At 40.9% G+C, this 26,157-nt stretch overlaps 1 protein-coding gene and 1 pseudogene across 3 annotated transcripts in view; one reads left to right on the forward strand and one right to left on the reverse strand.

Annotated features, from left to right (window-relative positions):
- Positions 1 to 26,157, reverse strand: part of IDE (insulin degrading enzyme) — a 416,199-nt gene that overhangs the window by 283,231 nt on the left and 106,811 nt on the right. The gene's annotated exons all lie outside the window — the stretch shown is intronic.
- LOC138168372 (3-ketoacyl-CoA thiolase, mitochondrial pseudogene) lies at positions 8,463 to 10,356 on the forward strand (annotated as a pseudogene).

Raw genomic sequence — 26,157 nt, forward strand, 5'->3', positions numbered from 1 at the left:
TTAATGAGAGGCAACTTTTTATTAATGGTGCAGTGGAACTAGTATTGGGTTGGAAGTCAGAAGATGAGTTCTAGTTTTAGCTCAGTTACTAGCTCCTTGTGTAATCTTGGACAAATCTCATCTGTAAAACAGGAGAGTTGGATTAGACTGGGGTTGCTTAATCTGGGGTCCCCAAAGTTGTTTTTAAAAAAGATATTAATAACCATATTTCCATAGAGTTGTTTTCCTTTTTAATCTGAAAGCTTTCATTTTATACATTTCAAAACAGTCATTTGAGGAGGGATCCATTCATAGGCTTTATCAGACTGTGCCAATGGGGTCTGTTACACAAAAAAGGTGGACAACCCTTGGACTGGAAACGAGATGATCTTTAAGCTATCTTCCAACTCTAAAGTTCTATGATTTGTGGTCCTGTTAAAATGGCAAAGTAACATTTGATTTAATAGTTTAGTTAATTTAAGATATAAGAAGAAAGTGAGGGCAAAAATCTTGAATTCTCTTTCTCTATCCAGACAATTGTTTGAATCAACTGAGCTCAGTGGTTTTAACCACGTCAGTCTCCATTTCCCTCTAGTTAAGAAGGAATAACAGTGGCTTCCCTGTCTTCCCCATCACATGTTGTCGAGTTCTCTTTGAGGTCACTGAAAAAAAGGCATTCTAAAAGCAGAGAACTGATATTATTGGTGTGTCTGTTGATGGGGAGTCTAGGGAAATTTGCATCCCCAAATCTAATGATGCTGATGAGGATGGATGATGATAGTAACAGTAATAACAACTAGCATTTATATAGTACTTCCTATGTATTAGGCAGTTCACAAACATTTCATTTGATCCTCACAACAACCATGGGAGGTAGGTGTTATGATTATCCCTATTTTGCAATTGAGGAAACTGAGGCAGATGGTGATTTGTTCAGGGACACCCAGCTAGTAAATGTCTGAGGTAGAATTTGAAGTCAGGTTCTCTTGACTCTGGGCTCAGGGCTCTTCGCATTGTATTACCTAGCTGCCCCATCTAGGTGTTTGGTGCATAGAAGCACAGATTTAGGATGGTTGCTTGGAATGTTCACTCTTCCCTCTCATGTTTTGGAATGGTAAAGGCACAATCAATGGCATTTTAGTGAATTTGCAGTAATGTCTTTTCAAAAGAATTATCTGGAGTTCTCAGTTCAACTCTGGTAGCTTTCCCAAGACAATGACAGAAAACATCACTAATTGTTAGTTACTTGGTTGAGGAAGGCAAGTATCAACCATGATATGCAAAGAGCGCTAGGCAAGGAAACAGAAGACTTGGGCTTGAAATTAATAGGGCTACCAGATTGGAAATTTCCCAAGGGCAGTGACTGAATTATTTAACTTTGTATTTCCAGACCTAGCACTGTATCTTCTATATAGTGGGTGCTAAGCTAAAATTTACTAAGCTGAATCAAGCCATTGATCATTATTTACTAATCCAATGAGCTCAGAAGAGTTCTATAGTCTCTCAGACCCTCAGTATTTTCGTCAAATGGGGATAATGATATTTATGTCCCCTATCTCACTAAGTCATAAGGATCAAATATGCTCATGGATGTGAAGGTCTTTATAACCATAAAGCCTGGTACCCATGTCAGCTCTTAATAAGTGACACTTACATAAGGTTTGATGATTTGCAGAGCACTTTAATGCATTATTTTATCTGATCTTCAAATCAATCCCCATCATCGAGCCCCTTAAAACTTATTCTTGCTTCTGGTCTTTCCAATCCGTCCTTCACACAGCTGCCAATTTGTATTCCTAAGGCACAGGTGTGACTGTGCTACTCCCCTGCATATGCAGCTTCAGTGGTTCCCTAGTCTAAGATAAGATCCACACTCCCTTCCGGCATTTAAAACCCTTTCTGATTTGTTTCCAATCTATCCCAATAGGCTAATGGCAATTTGTGCCTCCTGTATCCCAGCCCAAGTCATCTGCTGTACTTGTTGTTTCTTGTACAGGATATCCCACGTCCCACTTCTTACCTCTGCACATCCTCCACACCTGGGATGCTTTTCCTCTTAGCCTCCATTGCTTGGAATACCTAACTCCCTTCAAAGCTCAGCTCAAGTGTCCCATCTGTCTTACAAGAGGTGTTTTCTGATGCCCTCAGTTCTCAGTGCACTTCCCCATCCCCTCATGAAATAACAGCTGCACTAGTTTATTTGCTTATTTATTTATATAGCAGGATTTCATCTAGCTAGGGTGTATGTAACTAGGGTGAGGAACTTCCTCTGATGATGCAGGTCAGCACCTTCTAGACAACCTAGTCTTAGAGAGTTGCCTGGAGGTTAAGTGACTTGCCTGGGTCACATTGGGCAGCTGGGTGGCATAGTGGATAGAGCTCTAAGCCTGGAGTCAGGAAGACCTCAGTTCAAATCTGACCTCAGATACTATCTGTGTGACCCTGGGCAAGTCATTTTACCCTGTTTGCCTCAGTTTTCTCATCTGTAAAATGAACTGGAGAAGGAAATGGCAAACCACTCCAGCGTCCTTGCCAAGAAAACCCCAAATAGAGTCACAAAGAGTCAGACATACCTAAAAATGACTGAATAACAACAAAAAGGTCACATTGCCAATATGGATTAGAAGTGGCCTTGAAGCCAGATCTTCCTTAATGATGCAGTGCACCGGAGTGTGAATCCTGCCTCGGACACTTCCTAGTGAGGTGGCCTTGGGCAAGCCACTTAACCTCTCTCTGCCTTAGGTTCCTCATGCATAAAATGAGGGTCATAACAGCAACCACCTCCCAGGGTTGTTGTGAGTATCAAATGAAATAATACTGAAGATATTGATAACATTGAAGATATTATTGATAATATTGAAGATCTTGAAGGTTTTAGGGCAGTTTCAAGCTTTTAATAACTATTAAAGGCTTCAAGTAGTTGTTAAAAGCTTAAACTGCCCTAAGATTTTTGAGACACCCTCTTCCCTCTCATATGTGAAGTGCTTTGCAAACCTTCATGAAAAGGCTAGCACTACTTATTATTATTCCTTATTCCAAGGCCATTATTCCAATTTGACATCATACAGACTCTCATAGTAATGGCTCTTATAAGGTACTACTCAATATGAGCCTTTGTATATTTAATAAAGGAAGCATTTATTGCCAAAAAGATACCTGAGAATTAGATTCTGAATTACAATAAGCATGCTATTCCTCTAACAAAACAGCAAACAAACAAAACCCACAACCGGTAGTAAGTATTGCTCAGAAGTGGTAAGAGCATGACTACAGTTGGCTTTGAAGAGATGTTCTACAGTGGCCATGGAAAAAACAAAGGGTCATTTATTAAGAGCAGATCAGTTCCCTTTCAGTTCTGTATGAATTGGGTCTCTCACTTTCCCTCTTTTTCTCTGTCTTCATGTCTCTCTGTCTCTGTTTCTGTCTCAGTCTCTGTCTCTCTTTCCATGCCATGGAAAGTGTTATCTCAGGCAGCTGCGGGCAGGAAGTTCTGTTTATCACTTCCTCCCAGTTGCAGTTTGTCTAGGACTTAACTCCCCGAGATCAGATTACATCCCAGTGTAGTCCTTTGTGTGCCTAACTCATCAAAGGAGGGGACCCTCAGAATCCGATATCGCTTAGTTGCATATGCAGTCATGTAGAAAACAAAGTCTATCTCCCTGAGCCATGGCTATTTCTGTTGTGTTGCAGAGGGCTGGGCTCAAGCTGCTGGGCTTGAAGAGTTTCAGGTGTCTGCAGGGTTTCACTTCTTTGTTTTATATTTATCACTTTTTAAAGTCTCTATCATTTGCCTGGTTGCTGGGTAAGAAAGGAAAACCAAAATATTACATGAAGGGGGAAAAAAAAGAGTTTCATTTTGTGTCATTTGTTGATTCTCCCAGGGGAGTGCTCGACCCAAAACTCCCCTTTACTTAGATTTCATTAATGTGCTCTGCCTTAAAAGGCAGTACAAAAGTAAATCACTGGAAAAGCAAATCACATCGTTTGCCAGCCAGAAGATGGGAAGAACATGGGGAAGTGCTTTTGTTCAACCAGTTGTCCGGTTGAGCCATTCAAGGTCGGCTGGAGTTTCTCAGGGTGTATGGCCACCTTTTGTGGCCATGTTTCTATTTCCATCCCCAGTGAGAGGGGTTCTCTTTTCAGCATTGCTGTGTGTGTGTAGCCAGATGCTAGTCTATACTGGCAGCCACAGGAAGCCTATGCAACTATGTAGTAATACTTCTGTTCTGAACGTTAGTTCCACCTTATTGATGCCTTGTGTGGACTATTTTTTTTTAAAGACCACTTCAACCACCTCCTTTAATTTCTTTCCTAAAAAGGACTTCTCATCAAGGACTAAGCCTAGAGTTAGAGGGACAGGCAAATCACTGACTTGTGTGCATGCTTAGGACCACTTCTCATCCCAGCTCCCCCCCAATACGCCTGGGCTGGATTACATGACCTTTAAGGTCCCTTTGGGGCATAGTCAAAATAGTACTAGACTAGGAAGCAGTAGTCCTCTGGGTTCTGGGTCTCCCTTTTACTAACTTTGTGTTATTTATTGCTCAGCCATGTCTGACTCTTCATGACCCCACCTGCCATTTTCTTGGCAAAGATACTGGAGTATTTTGCCGTTTCCTTCTCCAGCTCATATTATAGATTAGGAAACTGAGGCAAACAGGGTCAAGCAACATGCCTGGGATCACCTAGCTAATAAGTGTCTGAGGCTGGATTTGAACTCATGAAGATGAGTCTTCCTGATTCAAAGTCTAGTGTTCTACCCACTGCACCACCTAGCTGCCCCAGACTGTACTACTAGCAATCCCTTATATACCACACATTGCCTCCCACATCTATGCATTCATTCAGAGAATTCCCTCCTGCCTGGAATGCATTACCTCCTCCTCACCAACTACTAAAGTCTTTTGCCTATAAGGCTCACAGCTTCCTGCATAAACCCTCTGATTCACCCTCCCTCTCCAAGCTGTTAGTGTTTCCTCCCTTTAGCTCTATCCTGTATTTCTATTACTTTCCACCTTGTATTATACCTGTGTATATGTGTACTCTCTCTCCCTAGATCATGTGTATGGAAGGCAAGGACTATGTTCTTTTTCATCCTTGCACCCCTGGAATCTAGCACTGGACCTCTCACATAGCAGACATTAAATTCATAGTTGTTTAAATGAATTTGCCTGTTACAGAATGTTAGGGTTGGAAGAGAACTTGCAGATCATGATTTCATTTTACATATGTACAAGCAGGTCAGGAGAAGTGAAATAATTTTCCTAAAATCCTTTCCTTGGAAAGCAGTAAAATCAGAACAGCCATATACAGAAATTATAATATTGCTTCTGAATTATGTAGGTAAAAAATCCTAATCTGTATAGGAAGAAAACAAATGATAATGGACTTAGAATGGGACACAGAGCAAGTATATTTTTGTTTGGTTTTCATTTGTTAAAATGTATGGTGAAATATTGTTTAATTCTTTCTATCTAACCAAGATGTTAAAGATGGAAAAAAGGGGCGGCTAGGTGATGCAGTGAATAGAGCACCGGCCCTGGAGTCAGAAGGACCTGAGTTCAAATTAGGCCTCAGACACTTAACACTTAATAGCCAGGTGACTTTGGGCAAGTCACAACCCCAATTGCCCTGCCTCTCCCCTCCAAAAAAAAAAATGGAAAAAATAATTGTCCAGATTTGGGCTTTCAGTTAGACATTTATCTTGTGTTTGTCTAATGTTGCCTCACTGCTGTTTGTCATCATTACTGCATTGATTGTAATAACTTTTTTTTTTTTAAAGACAAGGAAAATGAAGAAGTTAGTGCTATAACTCTGAAGACATGGTGTCTCCGAGACCTTAGGGATAGTCTCTAGGCAATCTCTGTCTCAGCTGGGAGCCAATCAACAGTATCTCCCAAGGGATCAACTCACTTCTTCTTGAAGGCCTTTAATGCTTTCTGAGATAGACCATTCCACTTTGGGATAGCTCTAGTTGTCAGGAAGTTTTTCCTGACATCAAGACTAAACGGGGCAGTTAGGTGGTACAGTGAATGGAATGCTGGGCTTGGATTCAGGAAGCCCTAAATTCAAATGTAACCTCAATTACTTAATAGTTATGTGACCCTTGACACTGGTCACTTCCTGCCTCAGTTTCATTATCTGTAAAATGGGGATAATAATAACACCTACCTCAGAGAGTTGTGAAGATCAAATGAGATCAAATTTGTAAAGCACTTAGTACATTGCCTGGCACATAGTAGCACTTAACAAAAGCTAGTTCCTTTCCTCTAAATTACTAACTTTCATCCACTACTCCTAGTTCTGCCCTCAAGGGCCAAGCAGAAAACCCTTAAATCGCCCTTTCATGAGATAACTTTTTAATTACTTTAAGAAGGCAGCTCTTATCTCACTTAAGTATTTTGCTCTCAATATCCAGTTCCTTCAACTAATTTACCAGTTCCTTTCTTGACTCCTAGGCCACTATTCTTTCTCTCATGTCCTGATGCTATTCAGTATTCATCAATTTTATTATTGCATCACAGATCTAGGATTGGAAGAGGCCTCAAAGGCTGTCGAATCTACCCTTCCCTATTTTTACAGATGAGGAAACTGGGGAACAAGGCTGTTCAGTGACTTGTCTAAGGTTACAGAGGGAGTAAGCATCAGGAAGTTTTTAACCCAGGTCTTTGGATTCTAAAACCATCTAGACCAACTGCCTCTTTATTATTAGAATTAATTTTCCATCTAGTTGACCTCCTGGATTTCATGATCTCCAGAAACTCATCATTCTGTAAGATGAAATCAACACTATATCTCACACTTCTTCAAATCATTCCCCACCCTGTTATAGGACTTCACTATGCCCTGGGGGCCCCGGTATGTTTCCTAAGCTCCCCAACCCCCCAGTGCTTTTCAGCTTCACTTTATGAGTCATCTCCCCCAGTTAAACTGTGAGATCCTTGAGGACAGGGACTGTCTTTTGCTTGGCACATAGTAGGTACTAATACATATTTATTGACTATTATTAACTTTTGAAACTGACTTGCTCTATCTTGCCCAGGCCTGAAGAGTAGTGGTCACCAGCAGAGGAGGTCAAAGTACTTCTTTTTCTGACTTGGACCCATTAGTCCCTCCTTAGATCGCCTGGTGGCTCCCTGTTCCTGGGGTTTAGCATCTTGGTGCTGCAGACACCCAATTGGCTTTAACCCTGTTGCAGCTCAGAACTCCTGAGTCTATGCAATTCACCAGCCTTAACCTTCTCACCAGCAGGGATTACTCATTTGTATCACCATAGCTGACCCAATCGCCTCATTTTACAGAGGAAGAAGCAGGCTCAGATAGGCAAAGGAGCTTGCTAAAGATCTCACAGCTAAGGAGACTTCCAGTCCCTTGCTCTTCAATACCCTTAAGAACAGGGGTAATCTTTAGTATATGAGCACACATAATTGGGGCAGAAAGAGGTTTACATGCACAATTCATGCTTTAGAGAATCGTGAGATCAACAAACTCAAATTTGGGAGAGTCACTCACAGGGAAAGGAGTACAGCTCTAGCTCCAGCTCCTGTATTTCTCAACCTACAGCTTGCTCTTGGGGGTAGGAGAGATGGGAGCAGGAGCCTATCCTGACCCAGGGCTTAGCACAGTGCCTGGCCAATAGTACGTGCTTAATAAATGTTATTGATTGATTGAGCCCAAAAACTAAATGTAAGCAGCATAGACCCAGAAGGGAGGTGTACAACCACTTAATCTATCTATCACACGGAATGTTGCTGCTTATTTCACTTTCCTTTCAACAGGACAGTCTCTGAATCCCTGGGAAGCCACCTGACTATGGGGCACCTCTCCCCAGTTCCAGCTAACATGATTCTCTGTCCATTGCTGGGTCTCTGTGAGATGTAGAAGGAGAAACAAGGGAGGACTGCCACTGTGTATTTTAACCTCTGATCTTACTTTTGAGAATTTCAAACTGATTTATAGAGGTCCCTTGACTAATTAGCTTAGATTTTTAAATCTTGAAACAATGGTTGCTGATTTTTTTCACTATTTGAATCCATTTTTAACAAGAACAAATTTTAAGGTCCTTACATGATAGTTTCAGCATTAGCATTAGTTAATTGAGAAAGTGTGTAATGACAAAAAGCTACTAGGAATTTGGGAAATGAAATTGTATTTTATTCATCACAATAGTATCTATATGTATTTGAAACATTCAATTAAATAAACATTTATTAAATAACTTCTATGTGCCAGGCACTGTGGTGGGTTTGGGGGAATCAAAGACAAAAATGAAGCCCAAAAGAAGCTTACAGTCTACTGGCTCGGGTGGGGAGGGGGGAGCAAAGAGGGGACACAAAGGAAGAGGGGGAGAAAGAAACAATTTGTATCCAGATAAAACAACAAAAAATACATACAAGATAAGTCCAAAGTGGTAATAGGGAAGCATTTGAGCTGGCCTTTGAAGGGAAATAATTGCAGAAGGGGGGAAAGACAGTATTCCAGGCATGAGGAATAGTCGATACAAAGGTGCAGAGGTAGGGGATAGAATGTTGCGTGCCAGGAGCAGCCAACAGATCAGCCCGGTCGGTCACTCAGGTTTTTCCTCTCCTCTTCTTATTCCTGTAACTCTGCACCTATTTTTATTCCTTTTAGTCTTAGACGTCTATGATTGTCAGAAGTTTGAAAGTAGAAGTTTAGAATTCTCTCTCTCCCAGCTGAGGAAAAAGCCTCCTTCCTGCCCAGCCACGTCCCTGCTCCGAGGTGTGTACATACTTGCTGCCAAGCGAACACCCTTTGGGACCTATGGAGGTTTACTAAAGGATTTCACAGCCACTGACCTGGCTGAATTGGCTGCCAAGGCTAGCCTGTCTGCTGGCAGAGTGGCTCCAGAAATTATTGACAGTGTGATCGTGGACAGTGTGACACAGAGTTTTCAGACACTATATTCCTGGTGAGGCATGTTAGTCTGAGTGTGGGAGTCCCTCAGGCCACCCCAGCCCTCACTCTGAATAGACTGTTTCTCTGGCTTCCAGTCTATTGTCAGTGTGTCAGGAAATTTGTGCCAAGGATGTTGAAGTGGTACTATGTGGAGGAACAGAAAATATGAGCCAGGCTCCCTACTGTGTCAGAAACATTCGCTTTGGTACCAGGCTTGGAACAGACCTCAAGCTGGAGGACGCTTTGTGGACATTGCTGACTGATCAGCATATTGAAACTCCCATGGCAACTACTGCTGAGAATCTTGCTGAAAAACATAAAATAAACAGAGAAGCCTGTGATAAATATGCTTTGCAGTCACAGCAGAGGTGGGAAGCTGCTAATGATGCTGGCTACTTTAATAATGAAATGGCACCCATTGAAGTGAAAACAAGGGAAGGAAAAGAGAGGATACAAAAGCACGAACATCCCCAGCCCCAAACAATGATGGAACAACTGGTCAAGCTCCCTCCAGTCTTCAAGAAAGAGGGAACTGTCACGGCAGGAAATGCTTCGGGAGTGTCTGAAGGAGCTGGAACTGTGATCATAAGTGAGTGAAGATGCTGTTAAAAAGCATAACCTGACCCCACTTGCCAGAGTTGTGGGCTACTTTGTATCTGGATGTGATCCCGACATCATGGGCATTGGTCCTGTTCCTGCCATAAGTGGGGCACTAAAAAAGTCTGGGCTGAGCCTGAAAGACATGGATTTGGTTGAAGTGAACGAAGCTTTTGCTCCACAGTATCCAGCAGTGGAAGAATCTTTGCAGTTTGACCCAAGTAAAACCAATGTGAATGGAGGAGTCATCTCCCTGGGCCACTCTCTGGCAGCCTCTGGATCATGGATTACTGCTCATCTGGTTCACGAGTTAAGAAGTCGAGGTGCAAAGTATGCAGTGGGATCAGCTTGTATTGGTAGTGGCCAAGGTATCACTCTTATCATTGAGAACACGGCCTGAGGAGCCAAGGACACAGCGACTAGAGGCCGTAGCCTGTAAACATTTATTTGCTAAAAATTGCGTAAAAGAAGAATAATAACCTTCACATAAGTTCCTGACATTGACCTTATGTTGCCAAAGAAACTTCCAGTGGGTCTAGGGGGTGAAGACGGAAGTGGATTCTGAGGACATTAAGGCTAAGAAATCCATTTATCCAGGATGGGTGCCCATCGGAAAACAAAACTTTTTCCAGATTGGCACCAATAGCATAAAGCATATTTCTAAGGGGATCTGGCAAAAGTAGGACTCCTGCCTTATAACCACCAAACATACCTTTCTGCCTTATTACACAACTGCAAGGCTGTCTTACCAGTGGTTGCCTTCCTTCTCTAAAACTTGGTTCACTCCTCTCATAAAAGATGTATTTTTCATTTCATTACAATCAGAAGGCTTTTATTGATCATTTTTGAGATTTTGTTGTGTACTAAAATGCACTAAATTCACTTCACAGGTCATTTATGACTTTTATGACAAAAATCATTATAAAATATCAATAAAAAGTCATCTCAATATAACAGAAAAAGTAGAAGTTTACCTTTCTTTGTTACCAAAATTATTTGGCGTAGGGCAAAAGTTCTTGATGTAGAACCAAAAAGTCCTGGTTCTAATCCCAGTTCAGTAACTCATTTTGTTATGAGGTCCAAGGTGGGAAAAGTAGCAACGAATTCTTCTTCCAACAATATGAAGACCTGCTTAAGGATATTGAGGAACTCATTTCTACTGTGAATTACTTGTTGCATAATATCTATTTTCCCCCTTTCTTTTAAATAAACTTCCTGTTGACACATTGCGCCCAACAGGCTTACTAGGGAAGAGTTCATGCCAGGCTAGACTTCCAACATATAAATACAGGGTGTCTGAAAAGTCTTAAGTCTGCTAAACTTTAGCAATTTAAAACTATGCTAAGACTTCTGGGACACCCTGTATAACAATTAACCCTCCCAAAGGCTACTGAGTCTCCTTAGCCATGAGCATCTTTGGAAAAAGGGTTAAATACCCACGGTTGGAAGACTTGCCTAATTTAATTAACCATGGGTAACTGGTGAACTCATACAGACCTACAAATAGTTTTAGTTCTTGAATACTGATTTTGTAACTTGGAAGACTGTCATAATGGGTTGTGCCCAATAGGAATGGCCATATCCTTGGATTTCCTCCATTTCACTAATCCTAATTTCATTCTTATATAGGAAATGGTTGGACTAGATGTCTTCTGACATTCTACCCAAGTTTGAGATTGAGTAATTCTGCCAATTAACTCCTTCCATTGAGGCAATGTAAGTACAGTGTTTTTGTAAACCCTAATGCGCCATATAAAGGTCAGCCATCATTGTTATTGTCATCATCACATTTATCCTCTTATGTGTTATATTTCTTCTTGTAAGCCAACATCAATGACCATCCTTCCTCTTATTTCACAATCTTGAGCCTTGTATTTTAGGAAATGAGTGTGTTTCAACACGTTTAGGGAAAGAGGAGGGATTCAACATAAAGAAGGTCCAAGTGCCAAAGTAGTCCCACTCCCTGCTGTGACTTCTTAAATTCTTTTTTTTAAGCAATTGGGGTTAAGTAACTTGCTCAAGGTTACACGGCCAGGTGTTTCTGGGTGGGTGCTAAGTGTCTGGGCCAGGTGTTTCTGGGTGGGTGCTAAGTGTCTGAGCCCGGGGTTCAATCTCCAGGTCGTCCTGACACTGGAGCCGGTGCTCTTACTGGCTGTGCTACCTGGCTGCCCCAACTTCTTAAATTCTGTGGTAGCTACAGGAGTTACAGAGTTAGAGAGGAGCTCTCTAGAAGCTCTCTGGATGAAGGAAATTCAGAAGCTACAGGATCAGCTCCGATTTATATGGCAAGGGTTAAAAACTCCCATGCACCACTGTATTGGCAAATGTGGCAAATTGGATTTTACTTTGTTTAGCTCAATACCCTCTTTCTTACCTTGTCTTTTACTCCTTAATGACAGACTCACTGGACTTGATTGGCATCCTTGTTTCTGGCTGGACTTTTTTGGAATTAGTCTTGGAATCATTCAGCTTCTGGCTATTAACTGGGACATCTGCTTTGGTCAATGTGATTGCCTTGTCCTTTCAGTTCAGAAACTTGTGTCTCTTGCCACCACCCTTCACTAACTTTATTTTCACCTCTGACCTCATGGACTATGCTGGAAGATCCTGCCTGAAACCTTCCTTCCTTTGCCCCCAACATAGGAAGGCTTCTTTCAGTGCTGTGTAAACTGCGCGGTCATAGTCCCTGCTTGCACCTAATGCAAACCTAAGGGGAACACTAACAAAATAGAGAATGATGCTATGTACATAGTGTAGGTACTTCTTAATGAGTGTACTAGGAGGCATTCAATCAATATTTGTTAAATCAGCAAGCAAATTGTTCTTATCAACACTGGTACAAGATATGGCAAGTGCTCAGAATAATAATAGGCTGGATTTGGTGCCAGAGTATTTTGTGAAACTTCCTGTCTGTATGACCTTGGGCCAGTCACTTAACCTCTGGGGACCTCAGTTTCTAAACTCTAAAATGAAGGTATTGAGCTAGATTAGTTTAGCTAGTCAGTAACGTCCCTTCTGGCTAAATTAGCTATCCCATGATCCTATGAATAGAATAGAGCTAAATTTTCTCAACATAACTTGGATCCAAACCAACAATTGGACCCTTTAATACATGTGTTCAGGCTGCACCAGGCTTTTATAAATGTTCTGTACTTCAATGATTCAAAGACGTAGGATTTCATCTCCATGTGGGTACTTCTTTTATGGACAGAAGTTAAGCTCCTTGAGAGCAGGAACCATTTCATTTTTTTCTCTGTATTTCTAGTACTGTGACTGGCACATCCTAGGTATTTAATAAATGGCTGTTAATGAGTTGATTGATTGTTACCAATTTCAACACTTCTAGTCCATTTTAGTTTCACAAGTAACTGTGACTAAAAAGTTCATTACTTAGCCTCTCCAGACTTAGACTAATCATCCTGGCTGTGCACATAGGGTTTCAAGCTGCAAGATACCATAATAGATTGCCAACTGAAACTTTTCCAGCTTGGTAGAACTTCTTATAGACTGATATTTGAGAGCACTACCTTCAAGAACCCAGGTTCAGACTCTGCATGGTGGTATATGCCTTTCTTCCTAGCTACTGGAGAAGATAAGGCTGGTAGATCACTTAAACTCAGGAGTTCTGAGCTGCAGTGGGCCAAGCCACTTGGGTGTCTGCTTTAAGTTTAGCATTCATCTGGTGAGCCCCAAGAGATGAAGGAAGAGGCCACTCAGATGCTTAAGAAAAAGTAAATCCATGGCAGAAATGGAGCAGGTCAAACCTCCTTCCAGGAAGCTTTTCCCAACCCCTCTTAATTTTAATGTCTTCCCTCTTATCTCCTACTTATCGTGAACAAGAGTTACTTTGTATATATTTGCTTTGCACGTTGCCTCTCCATTAGATTGTAAGCTGGCTGAGAGTAGGGATTGTCTTTTTGTATCCCCAGCACAGTGTCTGTCTTATAGTAGATGCTTAATAAATGTTTACTTATTGATTGATTTGATTGAAGCTTCTGTGCTAATCAATAGTGGGATTAATCTATGAGAAGACTACACTTTCAACCTGGGCAAGATAGGGAGACCCAGTTTTGTTCTGTTTTGTTTTAGATACAGTGAGCCTCTCTTGTGTAGGGTGGTCCATATATGTGGAGGACCACTCCCTAATGTGGTATGGGAGTATCTCTGTGTGATTCAAAGGGAGGCAGAATAGACAACTCTACCTTCTTCCTCCACACCCTCCTCCAAAGAAGATTTTAATTCCTACCATGAGTTGAAATAAGAATCTGGGGATGGGGGGGGGGTGCTTATTTCTTTATTATGGTGTCACAGGTATGTAGCAGCAAGCACCCCAAGCGTCCTCAGGGTTTGCAGCTACCACAGGTTCTTGGATCTGCTTTGTTAAAGGAAAGCAATTCAAAATGGGTTAACAAGCTTACTTTAATCAGTCAGACATATATCGTTTACCTTGTTCAGGAGAAAAGGTCAGCACCCTGAACCTCAAAGTATACAGGCATAATTATCAAGACAGAAACATCAAGTAGACAGATTTCCAAACTGTCCAACCATTACATCCATACCCAGTCAACATCTGGGTTTCCACATTCTGGGTTTTTCAAAGCCGGGGGACTCTCAACAACGGCTTCCCAGAATTCAGATCAAATCACAGAACACTTCTCAAAGTGAGTCCCAAAACAAAGCTACACATCAGGGCTTATATAGCCTTCTCCTGGCTCAGAGAATGTAACAACCTTATTGACCCACTGGCCAATCAAAAAGTATCTACTGAAAAACAAGCCTCCCTCCCCAGGCTTCTGGTGCACTTTAGCCTAGGGGCAGGGAAGATCTTTAAAATTTACATTCGCATTACATGGTACCAGGCTAGAATTACATCTAACTGCTTCTTTAAATACTATTAGTCTAGAGGATATGAGTTCAGGTTCAAGCTAACTTCTGATGGCTAATTATTGGGGGGTGGGATGTGGAAGGAGGATTCCAACCTCCATATTAAAGGCTTGATCCCTTTCCTACAAAATACTAGTTCCACAATGAGCCCACACAGCAATGATCAAAGCAGACTCATTTATCCAAATTGGTAGCAAGGTAGAAACCAGAGAAAGTATACCTACAATATATACCAGATAATACACAGTGAAGAACATCTCTCAATGGGAGCAAGATACCGCAGGTCAACAAAGAGAGACAATTCCAGGTCTCAACCAAGGGGAAGCTCCCTGAAGTCTCCGGTGTGGCAAGCTGGAGATAGAGAGGTGATGCAGACTGTTTACTAGCTCCCCTAATACTGATTTCTTTCCAGTCTTTTCCTTCATCAACATGAAGTGGGATTGACCCCCTCCATCTTCCCTCTGGAAGCTAGAAGCCAAAAACATCTCTGCAGAGCCTGAATCTAATTGCAGTCACACAAAGTGACTGAATGAAGACCGAGGAGACTCTCCCATTCCTGTTCCCACCAACTTATCCTTGAGCTTCATTCAGGGCAGGGCATCTCCACCTATGAGGAAGAGTCCTTTTTTTTTTTGTCAACCCTATTTCTAATCATCCTCTCTCTCCTACCTCCTTCCCTTAATTGAAAAACAACAACAACAACAACCAGTGAGACCAGCCTTTGTAACAAATATGCACAAAAAATATCAATGTCTGCATTAGTGCCTATTTTCATTTGCTTGTTTATTCATTCATTCATCCATTGTTTGTTTTTGGGGTGGAGTCTTCCTATCTTTCCCAGGCTGGAAGTCAAGTGGCCATTTTCAGGCAGTCCCCACTGCTAATCACCTTGGCAGTTTGCCCCACCTAGGTAGTCAGGTGGCTCTTCCCACCTCCCAGAGTCTCATTATATTGTTACTGGACTTAGTGTGGATGCCTGATCCATTTATTTCACTGTAGTTCAGTACTCCTGAACTCAGTCTATCCACCAGGCTCAGCCTCCCCAGTAGAAGGGATTATAGGTATGCATCACCTATGTCCAAAATACAAATCTCTTAAAAAGGATACTGGGGGGGGACTACCAACTGCTCAGCATAATTCTGATGCTGGAAAAGATGAGAAACAATAGAGGGGAATTCAGTGAAAGACCTTTCAAGCTATGTGGGAGGAAAGAGCTAAATCAAACAGGAGTATATTTCCTTCTCTCCTTGGGTGATAAGGGTGATAAAGTAGGAAATAGCTTTAAGAAATTAGACTTCCCCATAATGTTTTCACCTGTTCACTTTGCCTGGAATGTCCCTTTGCCCATCTCAACCTGTCTGGTAGCTCTTTGTTCAAGATCTGGCTCAAATGCTACTTTTTCCATGTTGATTTCCCTGATTTCTCCCAGCAGTGTCACTTCCATTGTGTATTTCTTTTACTGTACTTACACATTCTTATGCATTGTATGTATTTGTGTATGTGGCTTATTTACTAGGCTTACAGGTCCTTGAGGGTGTATTGGCAAGCACCCCAGCAACCCCAGGGTGTCTGCCAACACAAATTCTTATATCTGCTTTGATAAAGGAAAGCAACTCAAAATGGGTTAACAAGCTTACTTTAATCAGTCAAATATGTATCATCTACCTAGTTCAGGGGAAAAAGGTCAGCACCCCGAACTTCAGAATACACAGACAGACTTATCAAGACAGAGAAACAGATCAAGTAGACAGTTTCCAAACTGTCCAACCATTACATCCATACCAAATCAACATCTGGGTTTCAACATCTGGGTTTTTCAAAGCCAGGGGACTCTCAACAACGGCTTCCCAGAGTTTCATCTGATCAAATCACAGAACACTTCTCAAAGTGAGCCCCAAAACAAAGGTACACATCAGAGCTTATATAGCCTTCTCCTGGCTCAGAGAATGTAACAACCTTATTGACTCACTGGCCAATCAAAAAGTATCTACTGAAAAACAAGCCTCCCACCCCAGGCTCCAGGTGCACTTTAGCCTAGGGGCAGGAAGATCTTTAAAATTTACATTCCCATTACAGAGGTCAAGGACCTTTCATTTTTTCTTTCCCTTCTACAGTGCCATGCACTTGGTTCATACTCAACATTCTAGACCAGTGTTTCTCAATTCTGGGAGGGATTCTGGTGGGGGATAGGGGAACATATCCTAAACACGTTGAAGAGCTGGGGCTTCTTATTAACGCAGTCTCTTTCATACAACTCTCTCGATATTATTATCACTTCTCCTTTTTGCTTGTGGCATAACCTCAACCTCTGAGTTAGTAAATCTGCTTCCTAGCATATAATCCAGGTGGATAAACATGTCAAATAACTTTGGACCCAAGAATAACCCTTTCTAATAACTTTAGTTCTTATATAAGCTTCTTATAGAAGTTCAAATCTGGTCTCAGACACTTAATAACTGTGTGACCCTGGGCAAGTCACTTAACCCTACTTGCCTCATCTGTAAAATGAACTGGAGAAGGAAACAGTTCTTAGTTCTTATATAATTCACAGAATTATAAAGGTGGAAGGAGCCTCAGAGGCGATCTTAGTTCAATCTGCATCTAAAAAGGAATGTATTCTTTTCTTTTTTTAATGTAATTGTCATTTTCCCATTATTAAGCATTTATTCTCTCTCCCTCCCTCCTTGAGCAAACTTCCCTCCAAGTTGAAGAAAAAAGAAAAAGAAAACACTCATAATAAATAGTCAAATAAACAACATAGATAATGAGCTATGTAAATATGTAAATCAAGCAAAGCAAATTCCTGTATTGGTCATTTCTAGAAATCTCTGTTTGATTTTGCATCCCAAGTTCATCACTTCACTGGGAGGAGGAGGTGGCGGTGGGGGATACTTTGTTGTCCTTTGCCTGTACATGATGTTCAGAATTCTCAAGTCTTTCAAAGTTGTTGTTGTTGTTATTAAGATTGCTATTGTATAAAGTACATCTTGGTTTTGCTCACTTCACTCTGCTATCAGTCATACGGGTCTTCCCAGTTTTCTCCTAAACCATCCATTTTATCATTTCTTATGGTACAATAACAGGAATCTATTTTTCAATAGTAGTAGTCACAAAGTAGCCACCCAGTCTGGGTTTGAAGATTTGCAGTGATGAGGATTCACTACTTCCTAATGGATCCCCTTCCACTTTTGGACAGCTCTATGTACTCTAAAGTTTTTGCTTATATTGAGCCAAATTTTCTTCTTTATCATACCTAACCCATCATTAGAGCTGGTCTGCTCTCTGGAATAAGCAAAGAAAAACAATTTCTCTTTCTGTAAGATAGTCTTTCAAATTCTAGACCATTATCATGTCTCTACATCACCCCATCTCTCCATTGCCAACTTCAGCTTTTTTTTCCTCTCTAGGTTAAATATCTCCAGATTCTTCACTTCATCTTCATATAGAATGGTTTCCAGTACCTCCCCACCCTGAGTACTCTTCTCTGGTTAAATTCCAGTTCATCAATATCCTTCCTAAAATCTAGCACCTAAAACTGAACACTGTATTCCAGAGGTAGTCCAGCAAGAGCAGAGTACAATGGAAAGAAGGAAACAAGCATTTATTAAGCACTTACTATGTACTAGGCCCTATGCTAAACATTTTACGAATATGCTATCATTTGATCCTCACAACAACCCTGGGAGGTAGGTGCTTTTATTATCCCCATTTTAGAGCTGAGGAAGCTGAATTAGACAGAAGTGAAGTGACTGGCCCAAGGTCATATAGTTAAGTAAGTATCTAAGATCAGAATTGAACATCAGGTTGCCAACTACAGGCCCAGTGCTCTGTGCATTACATTGTCACCCCTTTGCCTCTGGTTAGGCAGTAAGACATTATATTTCTGTTAATGTAGCCCAAGTATACTCAGAGGCAGCATGGTGTAGCATCAAGAGTGTTAGCCTTGGTGACAAGTTCAAGTACTACCTGTGACATTTTTTTTAAACTAGGTTTGTCACCATGTACAAATCATTGAGACTTTCAGTGGCCCAGGCAGCTCTCTAAGACTAAGTTATAGGCAAACTGATGTTACATCTGCGGAAGGAATTTCCACCTGTGGCCAATGAAATCACAGGTCTGCAGCTTGACCTCTTCCCCCATTGTCTTTTTTTTTTTTTAAAGATTGCACTAGCTTTTGTGGCTTCCACATCATACCATTGACTAATGCTGAACTTGCTGTCCACTGAAATCCCCAAATATTTTCCACACAAACCATTGTCTAGACTTCTCTTTCATTTCACACTCCTATATTTGAGTTTTAGAACCCAAGGGCAGGACTTGACATTAATCTCTAATAAATTTCATGTTATTAGACTTAGTGTTCTGGCAAGTTTAAGACCTTTTTGGCTCCTGATTCGGTCATCCAGCATGTTAGCTATCCTGTCCAACTTATCAAATTTGATAAGCATAGTGTTTTTGCCTTTGTTCAAGTCATTGATAAAAATGGTGAGCAGGACAGGACCAAGAGCAGATCCATCTAATTAACATCCCATTTAAATCATTTTCAACCCCAAATTGTGGGTGTATAGGGCAGAATAGAAAAAAAATCAAAGCAACTTCTGCCCTATACTTCTCTTCCATCATCTCTGTAGGCCACTTAACCTGAATCTCACTTAAAATGAGTATGAGTTTCATCTGTAAAATGGGGCTAACACTACTTCTATTACTTCTTCCAATTGTGATCAGGATCAAATGAGATAATAGGAGTTCATAATCATTAATTCCTATGTGAATGTGACATCTCACTTTATTTAGTTTTATTTTATCAGATCTTCCTTTGCTTCAGAGGGATTTCGTATTTTCCCAAACCACACATTACTCCTACCTATTTTGAGGTCATTTTTTTTTCAGACAAGACTGAGGTTAAAAGAAAATTTAAAACTGCTTCCTTTTTGTTGTAATCTATTGTCAGATTTCCTTTCCCATCTTAAAAGGGGAACTTGCTTGTCAATGCATGACCTGCTTTATTAGTTGTACAATAGAGGTTCAGGTAGTTAAAGCTCCTGTCATTACTGGAGGTCAGAGTCCAGGAAGCATCAGAGAACAAAGCAATGGCAGTTTAATCTCTTTGTTAGGAGGCTTAAAGCAATTTACTACTATGAGGTCATCCTTGCAATTTTCCTTTTTCATTTTCACCCAAAGACTTTCTATTGCTCGACTGCTATTGCTTCCTAGAACTAGGAGCAAACAGAGAACCTCGATGAACATGTTTCTGGTCTTAGTCATGAGAGTTACCTCCGCCAACTTCCGGTTCTGCTTGTCTGCTCATGAGCAGATTCATGTCAAAGGTAGGAGTTGGACTAGATGACCTCTAATGTCCATTTCAACTCCAAGGGGCAGCATGATATGCCAGACTTTTTATCAGGAGACCCAGGTTGGAAATTAGGCTCTAATACTTATTATGTGACCATGGAGGAAGTCACTTAACCTCTCTGAGGCTTAGCTGTAAAATGGGGGAAAATAAATGTGTTGGCTTGTTGTCTTTCTATTCCTTCCTTCTTCCCTTCTGCTGACTTAGGAACATGGTAGCTGCTTAAGGCTATATAAGCAGTGGCAAAAGACAGCTGACTGGGCATGGGAGGGCTAGTAACTAGTGAAAACAAGAGGGAGGGACAGAGCCAGGGAGAGAGTAATAAGAAGGAAGATGCAGCATCTGGGAGACAACTCTATAATCTTGCTCTCCTTTTGCTTAAGAGAGGACACCAGAGAATGATCTCTGAGGAATTATGTAGACAAGGATACAAATGTCACGAAGCTCGGAACATTGGTGGGGGATAGCAGGAAGCAGACTGGAAGAAAAGCCTTTCCTCCCTTTCCTGAGTCTATACTGTGACCAAACGTTGTTGTTTTTGTCCTTCGTCCTCAAAGAGGACCATGACATCACAGAGATGATGCCATTACAGCAATTGAGTTAGATTTAAGTGAGAGAAGGCTGTGCAAAGTCACCAGCTTCTCGATTTCCTCTGGAGCCATGTGGGTCCAGTGGCTAGATACTTATCAGGATGAATGGAGATGACCCCGGATGCAGTGGGAAACCTTGACCTTTTTAAGCTAAGCATTTAACAAGTCTTTAACAGGTCTCAGTTTGACTGAGGCAACACCTCATTCAGTTAGTAAAGCTAGGTTAAGAAATAAGGCAGAAAATGGTCTCTTTTACCTAGTATAAAAAAAAATTAGTCTGGTAGGGGAAGACCCTCAGGGTTTCTAGCCAAAACAAACAATGGCTATTTCTATTCCTCTGAGTCAATCAGGGCCCAAGCTATGACCAAATGGGGTTTGGCCTATTGACCTATTGTTGGCCAACCAATGAAAGCCAGAGTGATTTGAGTTTAAGGCATGGTTCTTAAGGGAAAAAAATATCTAACTCATATACCAAAAGATATCTTGTGGGGTTTCTAAAAAAAAATACAAACATTCTGATATAAGTAACCAATCTGCATTTATTAATCACTTACCGTATGCCAGGTACTATGTAAAGTGCCACGGGACAGAGCCCTTAAAGAAAAAAGGAAGGATAAACAGTTACTGTCCTCAGGGAGCTTACATCCCATCACTTTCCCCCTCCTTTGTTGCTTTCTTGTACACGTTAGCATGTTCTAGTTCTATCCTAAAAATAGAATCTTTTCCTAGCCTCCCATTTACTATTCTTTCCAGAGCCATTTTTAGTTCTGACTAAAAACTTAATTTGAAATTTCTCTTTTACAAGATTGGAAAAAGAATTGAGGTCAGGGGCGTGCTAGAGTAAGAGCGAACAGTTAAATTTCCAGTGTGAGGATTTACACCTGAGAAACAGGCGATCAGGACTTGAGTTATTGTTTTGTTGATTGTCTAGACTAAAGAAAGTGTTAATAATGCAGATTAAACTTAAAAGGATGTGTGCATACAGTTAGTGTTTCCCCCTCCTCTGCCCCCCAACCAGCCAGGTTGTTAAACATTTACTAGCACGCCTTATATTGCTCTATAAACATTGCTTGAGCTCAGCAGGAGCACAGAAGAAGGCTCAGGGAACGACGTTTTCACCAGATTGGAAATCTGGTGACTGTAATGTAAGCTAATAACATAATGGGACAATGGTTAAAGGGAGAAGGTGGGCCAGGGAGGAGAGGAGAGGTCAAGGGAGAGATGTGTTCTAGATATCAGTATCTGTCTTTGAAACTGTCATCTCCAGAAGATGGCTCTTTTTACTTTCCTCCCTGTCTGTACAGGTTCAAGTTAAATGCCATCCCAATCATGAAGCCTTCCTTGTTTCCTCCAGCTGAAATACATCTTTCCTTTGTTTATACCTTCTATGCATTTGCTATATTCTCTGCTGCATGACAGTCACTTGTTAAGCACTTGTCTTTTCCCCTATTAGATTGTAAAGTCCTCAAGGTAAGGATTGTATTTTATTCACCTTTGGAGGATCATTTAGTTCATCAGCAAATACATATCAAGTGCCTATTATGCACAGCCCTAATGAGGGATCTTAGAGACCATTGACTGAAACCCTATCATATTAAATTAGGAAACTGAGGTCTAGAGGGCTTAAATGACTTGCTCAGGGTCACACAGCTAATACATAGCAGAGAAGGAATTGAAGACCAGACCATCTAAGGACAGGTACAATGCCCTTTCTAAGTAGTGTTGTCCATAAATTTCATTGCCAGCTCCCTTTGGACTGGGTTCTAAGGCGTTTTAAATTTTCGATGTAAGCATTTGAACTGTAGAAACTGGCAAATGTTCTAAATCAAGGTTTGATTGACTGATTTATTGCCCAGACTTAAAAAAGTGATGCAGAAAATGTTAATAATAATGTTAAACTTAAAAGTATATGTCATATGTACATTTTTTTTTCTTGGACCTGTTAAACATTTTTCAGTACACTGCTGGTACCTTTGTCATGGTTTGACAGAGAACAGCAGACTCTGCTTTAGCCTAATACCCCAGAATTCAAGGCAGTAAATTGGAGTTAGGAGCACTAAGCTCTAGCGTCAGATCTTCACTAAATATAGTTGTAATCCTAGACTAGTTAACCATTTCCTTCCTGGGGGACTCATCCATAACTCGAGGAGGTTTAGACCCAATGATCTCAAGGCAAGCCTATGATTCTAAATTTGGAGACAGAGGGACCTGGGCTGGCATTAGTGAGCTTGACAGATAGGGAATGTTTTGGTTTTGGTTTAATATTCAACCATGCAGGAATTCAGAGAAACATGGCAAGATGTGGTCAACAGTGGACACAGAGTGGTGTAGTAGGAAGAGTCCTGGATTTGGTGCCAGAGGACATGGGTGTCCTTGCCGCTTACTAGGTATGTGACCTTGGGAAATGCATTTAGGCTCTCTGGGTCTCTGTTTCCTCATCTATAAATTAGGATGTTGGATTGGATGTCCTCTGAAGTCTCTCCCACTTACACATCTTTGATTTGATGAGATTTGTGTGAACTGACACAGAGTAACTGGAAAGGGCAACATTCACAATGACTACAACAATACAGATTAAAACTTAACTAAGAGAGGGTCTCATTCTGAGTAATTGAAAAACCATTAGGGGTCTGGGCAAAGAAGGCACTCGGGCAGAATGGGACATACATTGTTCAGACAACATCAACTGGTTTTGCTTATTTGTTTTTCTTTGTTACAAGTGAAAGTCAATGGGGGAGGGGAGAGAAAGGATAATCTAGAGATGACTGTGATGTAAAAAAAATGAAGGCATCAACAAAACAAAAAAAAAAAAAAAACTAAACCATGTGCCTTGCCCTGTGCCTAGGCTCCTATTTTGAGGACAGATCTGAAGCGAGACAGATTTTGGGATTGAACCATGGCTTCTGTTGGCCAACCTAAGCCCCACACCCCTAGGGAATGTTGCTGGGCTCTATAAGGCTTGAAGAGAGAGAATCTCCGGGTTTGCCATTGGCCCCTGCCAGTAACTGCTCAATCCTTCACATTGGATGCAATTATTTTAAATCTCACCAGAACAGTGTAGGAAGTTGTTACAAAAGGAAAACCCAACTCCCTTGTATTTGCCTCCTGGAAACCACAAGGTTCCTAACTGTCTTAGATATCAGAAACCTCCAGTGGTTTGTAAGTGCTGGGGACACCTGGGGAGACATGTCTCAATAGGAAACATATAAAAAAATGGTTGAAACTTGAGTTTTCAAATAACAGATACTACCTGCAATTAAACCAAGAGGGAGGCACTTTTCCTCTGAGCCAAAAAGGGAATCACTTGAAGTTTTGTGTCGGGGACAGAACACTGAACTTGGACTCAGAAAATCTGAGTTCTAGTACTACATCTGCTACTTAGCTTTCTGACCTGAAACAAGTCTCTTTTCTTCTCTCAGCCTCAGTGATAGGCTTAGCTCCTAGATAGAACCACTCCTGCAGGCTGCAGGAAACCACATATTAACATTATCTATGTTCTATTATGTTTTTATTTATTTTTGTTAAGTATTTCTCAATTATACTTTAGTCTGCTTCCAGCCATCTCTGGTTCAGTGGATAGGGCACTGAAATTCTCTGGGCTTCAGTTCCCTGGGTTTGGACTCATGAGCTTCTGAGGTTCTTTCCAGCTCTATATTTATGAGCCCATGAAGTGTTTTAAAGTTAAAAAGGGGTCTTCAGGGCTGAACAGGTTACAGCTTGGAACACAGTGCCTCACATACGGAAGGCACTCCAAAATGTTGAATTTAGTTGATTAGTTTTTAGACTGTCCTAGTGGTGACTCTTGAAAACCATTTCATGGTAACTTCAGTTTCCTCACTTGTGTAATAGGAAGAACAATTTAAAAGTGAAAAAATGATGTGTTATATTTAAATTGCATCCATTCTTTTTAATTAATGTCTTTCTTCACATCAGTCATTTCTTGATTAAAAAAAAAACTTTTCTCACTTGTAACAAAGAAAAGCAGTTAAACAAAACTGACTGCTAACAAAATGACTACATCTGATAGTATATTAGGCACTATGTCCTGGGAGTTCCCCAGCTTTCTACTGAGATTGGGGAAAAGTGAAATATACTCATCCCTGAATCTCCCTTTCTTCCCTTGACTCATCTATGAGTAGACAATCAAGGCAAGAAAAGTACTCTTGGAGTTGGCTACTTTCTTGTGGCTGTAAATGCCCAGATTCTCCTCTGCTGTCATACACACTAAACTGCTGAGAAAAACCCCAATATTCAAACATAGTTATGTATCTGGTAAAACCGGGGAGTGGACCAGAGTGTCACTCTGGCCCCCTGCTGGGGAATGAGGAAAACCCCCTCTTTCTGGGATAAGCCTGGGGAGGGCTGCCCTCTACAGGTTTGTTAAAGTTTGGTTTCCTACCTAGATTTGAAGAATCTACCTTCTCGACACCTTAGTTTGTAACACTGATCACAGAATCCACAGAGCTGAAAAGGAACTTCAAGGTCATCTAATACAATCTCCTAATTTTATTCATGGGGAAACCGAGGTCTGGAGAGTGACTTGCCCATGGCCCATAGCATTCTAAGTGACAGAGTAGAGAGAATGAATCTGGTCATTCTTTCCTTTGGACCAAATGCACGGCACATGATGTACTTGAGAAATGTTTACTTAAGGAGTAAATAGATGAATGCATTTATTTTATACCACAGAACATTCATATCCTATTAGATCGTCCCTTCTCAAGAGCAGAGACTGTCTTTTATATCCCTACTGCCTTAGTACATGGCACATAGTGGGTGCTTAATAAATGTTCTTTGATCGACTGTGATTACTTACATCTACTGTAATTAGCTAATTAGGACATGGTGTAACATAATAATATAATTGTCACAACCATAACTCCTGAATTTTCTGGGACTATCCCGATTTCAACAAAAGAAAGTGAGTTTTTTTTAAACCAGACTTTATGAAAAGAATATCCTGTCAGAATACTGGCCCTATTTTATCTCTCTGTCTTCAGAAAACATAGCCACCTTAGGTATAATAGTCTAACTTTATAATAATTATAATGGAGAGAGGCAGGGAAGGAGAAGATATATTCTAGAGATCTCTAACAAGGACAAAATCTTCAAATATTATGCTATACCACCTACCTGAGATAGGTAAAAGCAAAACTCCTCCATTAGATACCCAAACTCCAAGGTGTTAAAAAGAGAGATTAGCACCTATTGTGTAGGTGTTAAGTGTTGAATGAATTAATTTAGGACCAAATACAAGGTGTTAATAGATCAATTAGCAGTATGGGCTCTGAGCCTAAGCCCTCAGTGAATGAAAAAACATGGTGAATTAGGAGGGTTTCTTGCATTCATAAAACTGGAAGGTCAATAATAACAAAAAGGAACTTGACCATTAAATTATTGTGCATATGGATGCACCCTCCTAGAGCAGTTAGGTGAGTAAGTGGATGGAGTACTGGGCCTAGAGCCAGGAAGACCTGAGTTCAAATCTTACCTCAGACACTTACTAGGTGTATTCCCTTGGGCAAATCACTTAACCCTGTTTGCCTCAATTTCCTCATCTGTAAAACGAGCTAGAGAGGGAAATGGTAAGCCACTCTAGTATTTTTGCCAAGAAAACCTCAAATGGGGTCATGAAGAGTTAGACATGACAAGAACGACTTAACAAAATATGCACTCCTGACAATCCAATGAAAAAGGTCATTAAACTGAAAACTGAGGAAGAAAGTAGAAAAACCGTCTTTGTTGAATTATATATCAGAGAGAGTAGTTACAGGAAAGGAGAAAAGCAATAGAGTTCTGGCTTCTGATATCTATACAAAATATGGCTAACAGGGAAGATGA

The sequence above is a fragment of the Petaurus breviceps genome, unplaced genomic scaffold (assembly GCF_028583685.1).
Source record: "Petaurus breviceps papuanus isolate PSGF00001 unplaced genomic scaffold, PetGlider_PUasm1.0 37, whole genome shotgun sequence".
NCBI classification, from domain to species: domain Eukaryota; kingdom Metazoa; phylum Chordata; class Mammalia; order Diprotodontia; family Petauridae; genus Petaurus; species Petaurus breviceps.